The 14,420-nt window shown below is 40.7% G+C and overlaps 1 protein-coding gene across 4 annotated transcripts in view; it reads right to left on the bottom strand.

Annotated features, from left to right (window-relative positions):
• Positions 1-14,420, bottom strand: part of KCNIP4 (potassium voltage-gated channel interacting protein 4) — a 929,844-nt gene that overhangs the window by 454,569 nt on the left and 460,855 nt on the right. Inside the window, exon 1 of one of the 4 annotated variants that reach the window (XM_073646899.1) lies at positions 517-597. The exons of the other annotated variants lie outside the window; for them this stretch is intronic. The gene's annotated coding sequence lies outside the window, so the exon portion shown is untranslated. Of the gene's footprint in view, positions 1-516; positions 598-14,420 lie in introns of those variants that run through there. 4 annotated transcript variants of the gene reach the window in all.

Here is a 14,420-nt window from a genome sequence, read left to right as displayed (position 1 = left end):
GCTGATTCCTAATACTTGATATAATTGAAACAATGTTTCAAAGTATTAAAAATATAAATTCTTAAAAAGTAGCGTTTTTTAAAACCTTTAGCAATAATGGAATGAAACCTACTTTCTTACCATTTCTTTCCATTTCTTCTGCTATTAGGAGTGTATCTAATTGTATGAATAATGGGGATATTGAACAGCAATATAGAGATGACTCAGTCTAGAGGGCAATCAGACTTTAAATTGGATTAGTTTTACCAGGAGGTACATGATGATATTCTGTACTTCAGCCTTTAATGATATTCCCATGGAACACTAGGACCGATTGTACAAAATAAAAGGGTATAATAGTATCCTTGGTAATACAAAATACAGGCATGTGTTGAAAACCTAACACAATTTGCCACTTATTTTAAAGGGAACTTGTCATCCAAACATTACTGTCAGGTCTGTTGGAAGTACTAGCTATAAAGCAGGTAGAGGTGAACATGTTAATGTAAAGTTTTGTGGAAAAAAAATAAGTATTACCTTTCAATGGATGGAATCAAAAGGATAGAGTGACTCAGTGATGACTTCCAGTATGAGCGCTTGGAGAGATAGCTGTCAATCACAAAGTAGGGTCACCTAGTAGACTACAAAATATACTAAATAAGTAATACTCAATCACTTTTGCTCCTCCTGCTCTATAAAATATAGCATGTATTAGGTATATATTTAAAGTGACAGGTTCCCCTTAAATAGAATGCAGAAAATAATATTAATATGCAAAAATACAAAATATGAATATACAGTGACATGTAAAAGTTTGGGCACACCAGGTCAAAATTACTGTTATTGTGAATGGTTAAGCAAGTTGAAGATGATGTGATCTCTAAAATGGCCCAAAATTAAATGGGTTTTCCCACAAACAAAAGTTAACTTTAATCAATAGATCTTGGAAAAATAATAAATTCCACAATTGGATGTGTTTAAATAAAATGTTCCTCTGCTGAGATAATCTTATAAATGTGCCCCTGTATAATGGCTGTATATGACCGTGCAGGGGTGGAGAAAAAAAGTATACAGACATTCCAGCAGGTGATGACAAATTATTCTTTATTTGAAGTAAAATATTGTTTAAAAAGAGGCAGTGAAATGTTTTACCTCACAAAAAGAATCAGCTGTGATCCCCTGCTGTCCTGTCTGTATACTCTTTTGCTTCCTCCCCTGCCCAGGAGCTGTGGTATGATCAGATCATGTCCCTGTACGGTCAGACACAGTCATTACACAGTACACAGCAGGGGAACATTTATAAGATTATCTCAGCACAGGAACATTTTATTTAAATACATCCAATTGAACTTTTGTTTGTGGGAAAACCCCTTTAAAGATGACACATTTCTTTTGTATTTTAGGCAAAAAATATATATATAGTCATTTTTTACATTTAAAAAATTACCAAAAGGAAAATGGGCTGATGCAAAAGTTTAGGCACCCTTGGAGATTTGTGTGCTCAGATAACTTTAGCCAAGGTTTCAGATCTTAGCCTGCTAGGGTTATGGCTTGTTTACTATCATCGTTAGGAAAGGCCAGATTATGCAAATTTCCCAGTTTTATAAAATCCAGCCTTCTCAAACCTTGTGCCAAAAAACAGAAACCATGGGTTGTTCTAAGCAACTGCCTGGCACTCTGAAAATGAAAATGGCGGAGGCCCACAAAGCCGGAGAAGGCTAAAAGAAGATAGCAAAGCATTTTTAAGCCCTTTCTTCAGTTTTAAATGTATTTAAGAAATGGCAATTAACAGGAACAGTGGAGGTCAAAATAGGGTCTGGAAGACCAAGCAAAATTTCACTGAGAGCTATTCGTAGGATTACTGGAGAGGGAAATCAGAACCCTCGCTTGACTGCAAAAGACCTTGAGATAGATTTAGCAGACTCTGGAGTTGTGGTACATTGTTCTACTGTTCAGAAACATCTGCACAAATATGGACTTCATGGAGGAGTCATCAGAAGAAAACCTATTCTGCATTCTCACTATAAAATTCAGTGTCAGAAGTATGCAAAAGAACATCTAAACACGCCTGATGCATTTCGAAAAGTCCTGTGGACCGATAAAGTTAAAATATCAAGATCAAAGATATATGTGGAGAAAAAGGGGCACAGAATTTAAAGAAAAGAACATCTTGCCAACCATTATGCATGGAGGTTGATCAATTATGCTTTGGGGATGTGTTGCAGCTAATAGCACGGAGAACTTTCCACGTTAGAGGGAAGAATGGATACAATGAAATTTTAACAAATTCTTGATGCAAACATAACAATGGATAATGATCCTAAACACACATCAAAATCCACAACAGATTACTTCAAAAGGCACAAGCTGAAGGTTTTAAAATGGCCTTCACAATCCCCTGATCTGAACATTATTGAAAATCTGTGGCTAGACCTCAAAATAGCAGTGTATGCAAGACGACCCAGGAATCTTACAGAACTGGAAGAATTTTCCAAAGGAAGAATGGATGAATATCCCTCAATCAAGAATTGAAAGACTCTTTGCTAGCTACAAAAAGCATTTACAAGCTGTGAAACTTGCAAAAGAGGGTGCTACTAGGTACTCACCATGCAGGGTGCCCAAACTTTTGTATCGGCCTATTTACCTTTTTGTAATGTTTAAATCGTAAAAAATGAGATTATATATATATACATATATATACACATATACAGACCACAAGTTTGGACACACCTTCTCATTTAAAGATTTTTCTGTATTTTTTTTGTATTTTCATGACTTTGAAAATTGTACATTCACACTGAAGGCATCAAAACTATGAATTAACACATGTGGAATTATATACTTAACAAAAAAGTGTGAAACAACTGAAAATATGTCTTATATTCTAGGTTCTTCAAAGTAGCCACCTTTAGCTTTGATGACTGCTTTGCACAGTCTTGGCATTCTCTTGATGAGCTTCAAGAGGTAGTCACCGGAAATGGTTTTCACTTCACAGGTGTGCCCTGTCAGGTTTAATAAGTGGGATTTCTTGCCTTATAAATGGGGTTGGGACCATCAGTAGTGTTGTGCAGAAGTCAAGTGGATACACAGCTGATAGTCCTACTGAATAGATTGTTAGAATTTGTATTATGGCAAGAAAAAAGCAGCTAAGTAAAGAAAAACGAGTGGCCATCATTACTTTAAGAAATGAAAGTCAGTCAGTCCGAAAAATTGGGCAAACTTTGAAAGTGTCCCCAAGTGCAGTTGCAAAAACCATCAAGCGCTGCAAAGTGGCTCACATGAGGACCGCCCCAGGAAAGGAAGACCAAGAGTCACCTCTGCTTCTGAGGATAATTTTATCCGAGTCACCAGCCTCAGAAATTGCAGGTTAACAGCAGCTCAGATTAGAGACCAGGTCAATGCCACACAGAGTTCTAGCAGCAGACACATCTCTTCAACAACTGTTAAGAGGAGACTTTGTGCAGCAGGCTTTCATAGTAAAATATATATACAGTACAGACCAAAAGTTTGGACACACCTTCTCCTTTAAAGATTTTTCTGTATTTTCATGACTTTGAAAATTGGACATTCACACTGAAGGCATCAAAACTGTGAATTAACACATGTGGAATTATATACTTAACAAAAAAGTGTGAAACAGCTGAAATTATGTCTTATATTCTAGGTTCTTCAAAGTAGCCACATTTTGCTTTGATGACTGCTTTGCACACTCTTGGCATTCTCTTGATGAGCTTCAAGAGGTAGTCACCGGAAATGGTCTTCCAACAATCTTGAAGGAGTTCCCAGAGATGCACTTGTTGGCCCTTTGCCTTCCAGCTCACCCCAAACCATCTCGATTGGGTTCAGGTCTGGTGACTGCGGAGGCCAGGTCATCTGGCGATGCACCCCATCACTCTCCTTCTTGGTCAAATAGCCCTTACACAGCCTGGAGGTGTGTTTGGGGTCATTGTCCTGTTGAAAAATAAATGATGGTCCGACTAAACGCAAACCGGATGGAATAGCATGCCGCTGCAAGATGCTGTGGTAGCCATGCTGGTTCAATATGCCTTCAATTTTGAATAAATCCCCAACAGTGTCACCAGCAAACCACCCCCACACCATCACACCTCCTCCTCCATGCTTCACGGTGGGAACCAGACATGTAGAGTCCATCCGTTCACCTTTTCTGCGTCGCACAAAGACACGGTGGTTGGAACCAAAGATCTCAAATTTGGACTCATCAGACCAAAGCACAGATTTCCACTGGTCTAATGTCCATTCCTTGTGTTCTTTAGCCCAAACAAGTCTCTTCTGCTTGTTGCCTGTCCTTAGAAGTGGTTTCCTAGCAGCTATTTTACCATGAAGGCCTGCTGCACAAAGTCTCCTCTTAACAGTTGTTGTAGAGATGTGTCCGCTGCTAGAACTCTGTGTGGCATTGACCTGGTCTCTAATCTGAGCAGCTGTTAACCTGCGATTTTTGAGGCTGGTGACTTGGATAAACTTATCCTCAGAAGCAGAGGTGACTCTTGGTCTTCCTTTCCTGGGGCGGTCCTCATGTGAGCCAGTTTCTTTGTAGCGCTTGATGGTTTTTGCAACTGCACTTGGGGACACTTTCAAAGTTTGCCCAATTTTTCGGACTGACTGACCTTCATTTCTTAAAGTAATGATGGCCACTCGTTTTTCTTTACTTAGCTGCTTTTTTCTTGCCATAATACAATTCTAACAGTCTATTCAGTAGGACTATCAGCTGTGTATCCACCTGACTTCTGCACAACACAACTGATGGTCCCAACTCCATTTATAAGGCAAGAAATGCCACTTATTAAACCTGACAGGGCACACCTGTGAAGTGAAAACCATTTCCGGTGACTACCTCTTGAAGCTCATCAAGAGAATGCCAAGAGTGTGCAAAGCAGTTGAAGAACTTTGAAGAACCTAGAATATAAGACATATTTTCAGTTGTTTCACACTTTTTTGTTAAGTATATAATTCCACATGTGTTAATTCATAGTTTTGATGCCTTCAGTGTGAATGTACAATTTTCATAGTCATGAAAATACAGAAAAATCTTTAAATGAGAAGGTGTGTCCAAACTTTTGGTCTGCACTGTATACACTGCTCAAAAAAAGGGAATACTTAAACAAGAGAATATAACTCCAAGTAAATCAAACTTCTGTGAAATCAAACTGTCCACTTAGGAAGCAACACTGATTGACAATCAATTTCACATGCTGTTGTGCAAATGGAAAAGACAATAGATGGAAATTATTGGCAATCATCAAGGCACACTCAATAAAGGAGTGGTTCTGCAGGTGTGGACCACAGACCACATCTCAGTACCAATGCTCTCTGGCTGATGTTTTGGTCACTTTTGAATGTTGGTTGTGCTTTCACACTTGTGGTAGTATGAGACGGACGCTACAACCCACAGAAGTTGCTCATCCATCAATGCGAGCAGTGGCAAGAAGGTTTGCTGTGTCTGTCAGTGTAGTGTCCAGAGGCTGGAGGCGCTACCAGGAGACAGGCCAGTACACCAGGAGACGTGGAAGGGGCCGTAGGAGGGCAACAACCCTGCAGTAGGACCGCTACCTCTGCCTTTGTGCAAGGAGGAACAGGAGGAGCACTGCCAGAGCCCTGCAAAATGACCTCCAGCAGGCCACAAATGTGCATGTGTCTACACAAACGGTTAGAAACCGACCCCATGAGGGTGGTACAAGGGCCCAACGTCCACAGATGGGGGTTGTGCTCACAGCCCACTATATATATATAGTGCATTGTGAAAGTATTTGGCCCCCTTGAACTTTTCTTCTTTTGCCACATTTCTGGCTTCAAACATAAAGAAGATATAAAATTCTAATTTTTTTGGGAAGAATCAATAACAAGTGGGACACAATCGTGAAGTGGAACGAAATTTATTGGATATTTTAAACTTTTTTAACAAATTAAAAACTGAAAAGTGGGTCTTGTAATATTATTCGGCCCCCTTGAGTTAATACTTTGTAGCGCCACCTTTTGCTGCGATTACAGCTGCAAGTCGCTTGGGGTATGTCTGTCAGTTTTGCACATCGAGAGGCTGAAATTCTTGCCCATTCTTCCTTGCAAAACAGCTCGAGCTCATTGAGGTTGGATGGAGGGCGTTTGTGAACAGCAGTTTTCTGCTCTTTCCACAGATTCTCGATTGGATTCAGGTCTGGACTTTGACTTGGCCATTCTAACACCTGGATACGTTTATTTTTGAACCATTCCATTGTAGATTTTGCTTTATGTTTGGGATCATTGTCTTGTTGGAAGATAAATGTCCGTCCCAGTCTCAGGTCTTTTGCAGACTCCAACAGGTTTTCTTCCAGAATGGTCCTGTATTTTGCTTCGTCCATCTTCCCATCAATTTTAACCATCTTCCCTGTCCCTGCTGAAGAAAAGCAGGCCAAGACCATGATGCTGCCACCACCCTGTTTGACAGTGGGGATGGTGTTTTGAGGGTGATGAGCTGTGTTGCTTTTACGCCAAACATATCGTTTTGCATTGTGGCCAAAAAGTTCGATTTTGGTTTCATCTGACCAGAGCACCTTATTCCACATGTTGGGTGTGTCTCCCAGGTGGCTTGTGGAAAACTTCAAGCAAGACTTTTTATGGATATCTTTGAGAAATGGCTTTCTTCTTGCCACTCTTCCATAAAGGCCAGATTTGTGCAGTGTACGACTGATTGTTGTCCTATGGACAGACTCTCCCACCTCAGCTGTAGATCTCTGCAGTTCATCCAGAGTGATCAGGGGCCTTTTGGCTGTATCTCTGATCAGTCTTCTCCTTGTTCGAGATTAAAGTTTAGAGGGACGGCCGGGTCTTGGTAGATTTGCAGTGGTCTGATACTCCTTCCATTTCAATATGATCGCTTGCACAGTGCTCCTTGAAATGTTTAAAACTTGGGAAATCTTTTTGTATCCAAATCCGGCTTTAAATTTTGCCACAACAGTATCTCGGACCTGCCTGGTGTGTTCCTTGGTCTTCATGATGCTCTCTGCACTTGAAACAGAACCCTGAGACTATCACAGAGCCGGTGCATTTATACGGAGACTTGATTACTCACAGGTGGATTCTATTTATCATTACCAGTCATTTAAGACAACATTGGATCGTTCAGAGATCCTCACTGAACTTCTGGAGTGAGTTTGCTGCACTGAAAGTAAAGAGGCCGAATAATATTGCACGTCCCACTTTTCAGTTTTTAATTTGTTAAAAAAGTTTAAAATATCCTATAAATTTCGTTCCACTTCACGATTGTGTCCCACTTGTTGTTGATTCTTCCCAAAAAAATTATAATATTATATCTTTATGTTTGAAGCCAGAAATGTGGCAAAAGGTAGAAAAGTTCAAGGGGGCCAAATACTTTCACAATGCACTAATATATTTATTTATTTAGTTAGTTTTGAAAAAGCTAACGTGAAACGCGCGTCAAGAAGGGTTCCTTCCCTGATCTCTGCAGCAGTAATTCATTATGGGTAAGCTTTTTTGATATTTCATCTATGCTTCACTAATGTGAGTTTACTTTGAGTGCGTTGTAGTGAATGTATGGCTATTCACACATGATACTAATGAGATTAGTCCAGTTTGACCATATATTGATCTTAGATTGTGTGTCTTCCAGCTTCACACCATTCAGGTAATCCAATTTGATTTGTTTGGGTAAATGAATCATTATACCTATTTATTACTTTAGAGATACATCATCTATGACCTTTAATTACGGAGATGTTTAATCTATTTTCCTAACAGGCTATTACCTAGTCTTGATATACAGCTAACTTGGTTACATACATTTTTGTAAATATGTAGATATTAATAATTCCGTCTGCATACCGATAGGAACTACATTGTGATCTTGGTCCTTTCCTGATTCTACCTCTTTTTTATATTGATGCTATATGTTGTAATTTTTACTATAATATTTCAATAAAAAATTGTATTTTACAAAAAAAAAGTACTTCAATTGTATTTTTGTAGGTTATAATTATATATATATAGCTATGGCTCTGTAGCAACTCACTAGAGAAAATAGGTTATACACTAAAAACTGCAACTGACCCTGCCAGTTCCTGTACAAACTAGATATCCTGACTCTGCAGTCAATAGTGGAGCCTGAGGGTGCAGAGATAAACCTAACCACAGACTAGGAGATGACAAATCTGTCCTAAACTGCCTAAAAGAACGAGGAGTTGCTTCACATTCCTCCTGAAGAACCGGAGGGCAGAGCAGAGTGTGAATTACCTACAAGAAAAAAAGGTGTGCTGAACAAAGGAAAGATCCCAGAGTGAGTAAAGTAAATAATGAAATACCAAGTAAAGTATAAAGCAAGTACTGTTAACAAATATACTGCCTACTTCCTAATGATAAAGAGAAGATAGGTGCTAAGTACAGCAAAGAAATAGCAAAGTAAAAATTCTTAGCTGTAATCTCACAGACATCCAAATGAATCTATCACCAGCAGGAAATGCCAGCAGGGGGACAGAATATGAAGCTGCACCCTAAAGATGATAGGATGACAAATGAAAACACCTGTGTTCTGTCTAAGCAGACTGAAGCCAGAAAGACATAACTGAAACACTCAAAGAAAAGGTGTGTCTCCTGTGGCTTGGCAGAAAGAGAAGCCGCTCACAGACTCAATGGATCAAATCTATGGGTATGACAGTAACAGGGACATCAAGCTGTGTGAACTTGGTCTTATAGCCTTTGCATTTAATATGTTTCTATATCATTTTCTTTCTAACCTCCTGAGACAACTTTCTTCTTTGCTTTCTTTGATACCAAACAGGACAATGCCTACTTTTTCCCCTTTAAATAGGCAGACCAAATTTTCAGACACCTGTGATGGTAATTACAGGGCACACCTTAGTATAACATGTCCCTGTTCTAGAGAGACTGTCATTTTTTTCCATGCCATTTTCATTAGTTTGTTAATAATGTCTGATTTTCATTAGTTGATATTCAGTAAATTTAAATTGAAAATTACTTTTGTGAGTTTTAAGTTATTTTACTGACTGTTGTGGTTTTACTTACTTTGAAGGGGTTGTCCACTACTTGAACAACTCCTTCTGGATATATTTGGCCCCGATAAAATAAAAATGCTTATACTCACCTCTGGCGCCATTCCCGTATTCTTTCTCCCTGGAGCTTTTGTGCTGTTGTTGTGACACGTGATCCCGGCACCCAGTCAGTGCTGGCGTCACTGTCCCCACCTTCGGACAAATTTAACATGAAGAGGAAGTCCGAGCTGCAGCTAATCTCGAACTTCCTCTTCATGTTCAATTTGACAGGAGGCGGGGACAGTGACGCCAGCACTGATTGGGCGCCGGGGTCACGTGTCACAGCAACAGCACGGGAGCCCTGGGGAGCATGAGTACTGACACCATGGGAACGAGGCCATCACAGGAGGCGAGAATAAGCTTTTTTAATTTATCGGGGCCAAAGGTGGAGTATGAGAAGGAGTTGTCCTAGTAGTGGACAACTTCTTTAACAGAAGGGTACCAACAATTTTGTCCACATCTGTATTAGTGTCCTGACTGTAAATAGTAAACACTCAAGAATAGTTTAAAAAAGTCCTCTATGATCTTTTTGCCTTAACATGTTTATATGAGTATTAACTGTAGTGTCACTTTGTTAATATACTCATCTACGACCACCTTCCCTGGTATCCGGCGCCATTCCACTCCTCTTCTGAGACATCTGGCTCACTCTATGTGTGAGCCGAAAGTCTTATCTACAATATAAGCCTATGGAGCCTAGGTTTAACGCTCCATAGACTTACATTGTAAAAGTCACCTCCGGGTCACACGTAGTATGACCCAGAGACTCTGACGAGAGGCGACCTCACTCAGAAGAGGTTATGTATATATTTTATTCACTACTGTTTTAAAACGGTTTATTCATTGCTTTTATATTTTTATGTATACATTTTATTTAGTGCTGAGATATATTTATGTATATATTATGTATTTATGCACTGTCGATGTACATTTAATGGGTGCATGACTTGACATTACCTGTGCATCTGATAAAAAAATCACAAGAGCAGCGGTGGACCTAGGAAGGCTGAGTACTGGGTGTTTCTGTTATCTTTAACACACATACTCCAATGGTGTGCACAATGCTGGAAGTGGAAAAAAACCCTTATCTGTAACCACCAAGTTTACAGTCCGTTCCTGTTGTGCCATAACCACTAAGCTCAGCGCCTCCATTATACACCAATGTAATGCATTAGCTACGGAAAGGTAAAACACGCACATGAGTCTTTAGTGCTGCGGAAAAGCATAAAAAACGCATCAACAATGTATGTAAACTGCACATGACTGTGTTAATAAAGTTTTGTTAAAGCTAAATACCAGGAAGTATTAAAAACAAAGCAGCTTTATTTAAAACATGACATGACAACAAGAGACAAAAAAAACCCGGCATCAAACACATGATAAAAACGGATGTAAAAAAACGCACTCAGAAACGCAATGAAAACATGCAAGTAACCTAATTTACCCAATAGGTGCAGAAATGGTGCAGAAAATCTGAAACATCAAAAACTCACCAAGAGCTCCTTGTGGGATCATAGCCTAAAGGTGAACTATATCCCAATATGAATTGTATATAAAGTAGAATCACAAATAATCAAATAAATATAATATAATGCATAGTGAGGAGAAAAAAGAAGCACAAATAAAGAGATTTCCATTCCTGCCCACATGATGGTGGAAGTTGTGTCCTACTTAGCCATGCACAGTATCTCTAGCCTTTACTTTTCATGAAACCATCACATGATGGAATCATAATGATGTTTTAGCTATATTTATAAACCAGCTAAGCTTCTTGAAACCCACCAAACCCCTGCTACCTGCTGTCTGCTAACCCAGTTCAGTGACCTTCAACATAAAACCCCAAAGTGCCATTATAATTATTTTCACAGTCTCTGGACAAATATCAGGATGTGAGAAGTCTATATCCACTGCCCTGATCCTGCCAAACTAAAATGTTATAGACCCCGAGACTGGAGTTTCCAATTGCATAAGCGTTCTAGCAGCTGCCGAAGTTCACCAATGATGTCAGTGGTAGCCCGGGGCTCTAAAGATAGGTCTGTGATGGTCTAAAAATGCTTCTGACCATGCAGTAATTTTCTTTGCTTGTTTCCTGAGCGCTGCACAATGTATACAAAGTGAACTACTTCGATATCCAGTTGGATTCTGGTGATTACATGACCCAAATCTGCCCTCTATTTAAAGTATACAGTGAAATTTCTGCGAAGAAAAATGCGACTGAAAATGATAGCAACGCAAACACAAAAAAGTGTAATATTCACATTTCATCATTTCCTTAAAAAAGTGCTGAAAGAAGAAGTACTATAAGTAAATCCGGCAAAAATTCTATTAGATCAGAAAAGGTTTTTTCTTCATGACTCTATTTGCCTTTAGGACTTTCTCCTGACTTCGCTACATATCATTAACATATTTTTTTCACCAAGAATGGTCCGTTTGTTACTATTTTTATGTCTGTGATAAAAAATGCTGCAGTTTTTTCAGGTTTGTGTTTTTTTTTTTTTTTCTCTAAATCAGAGATGGGCAATTCATTTCCCCAAGAGTCCACATGAGAGACCTGAACTTAATTCTGCTTATTATTGTAATTATTTTATAGAAAAATATTTCGATTTGAGAGTCCTCAGTGGTTGATACCTTTTAATGGCTAACTGAAAAGATGGTAACAGGTTGCAAGCTTTCGAGACTACTCAGGCCTTATCATCAGCCTAGTATAACCCAAAATCTGAAGAGTCACATATTTATACACAATATGGCACAGAAATAATGCAATAGATGAGACAGGTGATGAAAAGCAGAGCTATTACTATGGGAGAGATAAATATTTCAGGCTGTAAATATTTTTTGTGCAGTGTTGTGATGACCCCACAAGTCTGATGGCCACATTCCTTAGTTGATGTAGAATGACATTTCCTGTATCAATTATTTGATATACATTTTTATCACTTAATATTAAGCAGAATTAAGTATGTTGAGCAGCAGCTACAGTTAAGACATGCTATAATATGGCTTATGGTAACATGTATGCTTACCTGTAGCCACTAATCAAAACCATAAAATGTAGTGCTTTTTATAAAGTTTAAAAAAAAATTGTAAATCATACGCTCTTGTTATTCAGCCTAAAGTATATTTAATAAGTATAAATGTACCTTGAGCAACAGCTCCCACACACACACAATATAATATCCCCACAGCCACCTCACACAAGTATGATGTCCCCACAGTCCCTCACACAGTAAAATGGCCACTTGTCTTTGTGTACCTTGGATTTTTATGAACTTTAAATCAATTGAAAGTTTTATCTTGATGCCGAAATTGATCATATATTCTGTATAATGGCCCCCCACACAGGTATGGTGTCCTCCCACACAGGTATAGTGTTCCCACAGCCCCTCACAGTATTTTGGCTTTCCACATTTTCCCTGCACAAGTATGTGGCGCCCTGCTGTGCATTGGTGCCACAGAACCCAGAAGGATGCATGGATGGACTTCTCCAAAAGAGGCCCTCACACATTCACACACCTACACCCTACCACCTCAGACCAGCAGAGGGAGCCCTGATAGGGATATATAAAGGGAGGGTGGAGGCAGGCAGCTCAATTTAGTTTCAGTGATAGTTCAGTCAGTGTTCAGAGACAGACAGGAACACAGCTCAGAGTGAGCAGAGAGTGTGCTGACGCTAGGAGAGCAGTGAAGAGGCAGCGAGCTGGCTGCTGTGCTTAGGCGAACCAAGGCCTACAGCATGTGTGAAGGCCTAGTGAGGGCCTTGAGTGGGCCGAAGGCGAGAGGAGAAAGAAGAAGTAGCAAGGGGTAGAGGAGCATATCAGGCTCACCCCGATATATATACCGGACACTGGGTCCGCGCCTACAGGGACATTTATACTCAGTAGGAACCACCGGAACCCCTGGAGGACTACAGGTCCCAGGTTCACCAAATACTGGCTACAGTACCAGGGCTAGGAGTCACGGAGGTCCCAGCATCCAGGGAGAGTGATCTCCAAGAAGAAGGCCCTACCACCAGGTCAGCAGGTGCTAAGAGAGACAGTAACCAAGCTAGGCCTAGCTCCAGGCAGGTCAGAAGCTTAGAGAAGAAAGCAAAGATCAGGAGGCCCTATACCCGCTCACTGGGGAGAGTCCAAAAGTGCGCCCTTCACCTGGAGTACCCTGGACCGTGCCTGCAGCATCACCAGTAAAGGTACTGAAGCTTAACCCTTTGTGAGTGTCCGTCTTTCCTCCGGGACCGTCCTGCCATCTCTCCCCTGCACCACCATCCATTACACCCCACGCTGCCCTGGAGCTAGATCTACCAGTGGAGAGCCACACCATCCCTGCTGCCGTAACACCAGCTCCAGAGGACTGCTCCACAGCGGCGGCACCCCTTAGCCTCAATCCACAGGTGGCGTCACGAACTTTCCTAATCCCTTATAAGTTTTCCACTTTTCACTGACCGCCCTGGGTCACGGACCGGGCCAGCCACCGTGATATCCCCCGGCAAATGCAAATGCTCACCTCACCCTATCCCCCTGATGAGCTGCTCCACTCCGTACAGTGTTTATTGAATCTCCACACAGCAGGCGAGATTTAAGGATGCAGATATAGTTGAAATTGAGTCACTTGGCAAGGGATGGCTACTTGGTGTGGGACACCACTGCATCAAGCCCTTCTCTGTCTCAGTCTGCGGGTCACACCTGAACAGCCAAAGGGCCACATGTGGCCAGCCAAAGGGCCACACTTTGCCAAGGTCTGCGCTACACTGATGCAGCCTGTGGGTGGTTTATTCACCCCCCCCCAGCAGATTCTGCAATGAGTTTTCTCTTCTGTCTAGACCGGTAGACTGCAGCCAGCGAGCCAAGGTCAGCCATTTGGCTGTTCCTGTCTGACTTGTGGACAGGGGCAGCCAATGATATGGATATAATGGTGTACCACACCAAGTGGCTGCCCCTCCACTTGACATATCAATTTCACTAATATCTCATGTATCTACTGTCATCACACTTGCTGCACTGAGTCACACAAGCTGCATGTATACACAGTGTATAGAGAGAAGCAGTGCATCGGGGAATGGAGTTAGGTGATTGTCAGTGTATTTTTTATTATTTATCAGTAATTACTTTGGGAAACTATGGGGGCCATCATTTTGTGTGTGGAGGGATGTTTGGCAATCATACTGTATGGGAGGGTTTCATAATATAGGGGGCATCATACTGTGTGTGGGAAGCTGTGGCAAAACAATACAGTATTGGGAGTTGTGGGGGTATTATACTGTGTGGGAAGCTGTGAGGGTATCATACTATGAGGGGAAGCTATGGAGTCCATCTTAATGTGTGCTTATTAGTGGGATATGGGGGACTGTTGGGTTAAGCATACTGTGAGTTGGGGACTGTGGGAGATATC

This window comes from Phyllobates terribilis, unplaced genomic scaffold (genome assembly GCF_046119375.1).
Source record: "Phyllobates terribilis strain yellow unplaced genomic scaffold, ASM4611937v1 Scaffold_1__5_contigs__length_1240528914, whole genome shotgun sequence".
NCBI lineage: Eukaryota > Metazoa > Chordata > Amphibia > Anura > Dendrobatidae > Phyllobates > Phyllobates terribilis.
Note: the sequence above shows the minus strand (reverse complement) of the source record. Positions and strands in the feature narration are given on the sequence as shown.